Source organism: Octopus bimaculoides, chromosome 16, assembly GCF_001194135.2.
Source record: "Octopus bimaculoides isolate UCB-OBI-ISO-001 chromosome 16, ASM119413v2, whole genome shotgun sequence".
Lineage (NCBI taxonomy): Eukaryota > Metazoa > Mollusca > Cephalopoda > Octopoda > Octopodidae > Octopus > Octopus bimaculoides.
Genome location: NC_068996.1, coordinates 48,222,845 through 48,225,759, shown reverse-complemented (window position 1 = coordinate 48,225,759; position 2,915 = coordinate 48,222,845).

Sequence of the window (2,915 nt, the reverse complement as noted above, 5' to 3'; positions counted from 1 at the left end):
ATATATACGACAGGCTTCTTTCAGTTTCCTTCTACCAAATCCATTCACAAGGCTTTGACTGCCCAAGGTGCCATGTAGTGGGACTGATCTGGAAATCAAGTGGTTGGGAAGCAAGCAACTTACCACACAGTCACTCCTGCCTGGTCATTTTTTTTTTTTTTTTTTCCAAATAAACACTCACACTGTATATTCATTTCTCACTTCAGATTTGTTATTGTTCTTATCTGAAAACTTTCCATCATACATCCTCTGACTTCAGCAACTGTTCATCCCATGTGTTCCATCTTGTTCTGTTTAGTCCATTCTGAGAGTCGCTGAAGAGGTTCCAGGATGTATGATGAAAAGTTTCCGGACAAAGGACAATAAAATAAAAAATATGATAAATCTGAAGTGAACAACAAATATATAGTGTGTGCGTTTATTCGGCAAAAAAGAAGAAAAAAAAAATGAAAAAATAATGACCAAGCACAGGAGTGGCTGTGTGGTAAGTACCTTGCTTACCAACCACATGGTTCCGGGTTCAGTCCCATTGCATGGCATCTTGGGCAAGTGTCTTCTACTATAAGCCTCAGCCCAACCAAAGCCTTGTGAGTGGATTTGGTAGATGGAAACTGAAAGAAGCTCGTCATATATATGTGTATGTATATATATGTGTATGTGTTTGTGTGTCTGTGTTTGTCTCCCCACCCCCTAACATCGCTTGACAAGCGATGCTGGTGTGTTTACATCCCCGTCACTTAGCGGTTCGGCAAAAAAGTCCTGGGGTTGATTTGCTCAACTAAAGGCAGTGCTCCAGAATGGCTGCAAAACACATTCTTGTTAAAATAATAGGCAGAGAACACCAATGGAAAATATGAAAGCTAAAAGAAGCAGCACATATGCTAGGACACAACAACCTCCTAAGCAGGCCGAGTGCAGATAAAAATAGCACATGGGAACCGGTGTTAAGGAAGGATAGGAGAATATTAGATTTATTAGCCCTAAAATTCACTCCATAATTGCCCATGGGCATATGGCGTAGTGGTTAAGAGCACGGGCTACTAACCCCAAGGTTCCAAGTTTGATTTCAGGCAGTGACCTGAATAATAATAATAATAATAATAATCATAATGATAGCATTGAAAAATACCTTAGCAATGAGAACCCAGGTTCAAAATTTCCCCAAGACACCTGATGAAGGCTGGAGGGTATATCAACTGAAACGTTGTGTTAACAACAAACAAGATGAGGACAAATATCCATCAAATGTAAATAATGTGGTACTTATTTTATCGACCCTGAAAAGATGAAAGATAAAGCTAACTTCTGTAGAATTTGAACTCAAAAAACAAAGATGGACAAGATGCTACAAAGCATTTAACCCAGCATGCTAACAACTCTGCCAGCTTGCTGTCTTACTTCACATGGTACATGAAATAACCCACTGCTACACTTATATACACAGTTATAATTTATAATTTATAATACAGAATCAAGTCTATATTCTATCTTAGATAATGATAAACTCCAGATATTTGCTAAACAATGGTTGAAACCTACTCTACTCAGTGCTGTATTAATTTGATCATTTGTTTGTTTAATGGTTGTTTTTTCTATGCTACCATGGATTGGACAAGAACGTATTTGAGGCAAGGTTTTTTTCTTATAGCTGGGCACTCTTCCTGTTGCTAACTCTCAATGCTTTTGAAGTAAACGACTTTTTGTTTTTTAATCCACAAGTCCTTGAAAGTGCAGAACAGCTGGTCATGCTATCAACAAGGAATGTAAACACCATATCCTTGTTTTGTTCAAGTGAAGCTTTGTGATGGCAATATTCATGTGTGGGCACACACACACACACACACACACACACACACACACACACACACGCACACACACACACATTCACGTACACGTACACACAGATACTTATACGAGTATCACTTGGGCCTGTCAATTGGTCCAGGTGTCCCAAGAGGGTTAAATACCATACAACATAAATTGTAGATTTATTAAAATTTATTTTCATCTCTAATAGGACGAGTCATGATTACCAAATTATAATTGGGACCAGTCCTACCTGAGGATGGGCTTATTGTTTGGAGATAAGAGAACTGTTGTAGACACGTGTTTCTGGTTTAATAACTGTCGTCAGTATGGCAATCGTTTGACCTTATTTCTAGTAGCTAAAAAAAAAAAGAAAAAGAAAAACCAAGAACACATTTAGGGTTTAAATAATTTGCATAATTTAACCAAGAATGAACAAACAGAAATAACTCAGTGACCATTCTGATTAAAAATGCTTGGTTCAGTGCATTCCATTGAACAGTGGCAGCTCGTATATTGGCACTACAGAACTGCAGCACTCCCTATTTCCATTTGATATTATCAATAACATTCAATATAATAGTGGAGCGCTAAGAGCACCATCTGAACATGATCATTGCCAGAGCAGCTGACTGGCTTCCATGCCGATAGCATGTAACGTTACCAGTGTTGCCTTACTGGCACTTGTGCTGGTGGTACGTGAAAAAACATTTGAGTGAGATCATTGCCTGTGCCGATAGACTGGCTCCTGTGCAGGTGGCACATAAAAAACACTATTTGAGTGTGGCCGTTGCCAGTACTGCCTGACTGGCCCTCGTGCCAGTGGCACGTAAAAGCACCCACTACACTCTTAGAGTGGTTGGTGTTAGGAAGGGCATCCAGTTGTAGAAACTCTGCCAAATCAGATTGGAGCCTGGTGCAGCCATCTGGTTCACTAGTCCTCAGTCAAATCGTCCAACCCATGCTAGCATGGAAAGCAGATGTTAAACGATGATGATGATGACAATGAGTCCCATGCTCCGTTGGATGTGTAATGTCAATGTGAATACCCGTCAGAGTGTAAGTATCTTGAGAGAAAAGCTGAACATTAGAAGCATCAGTTGTGGCAT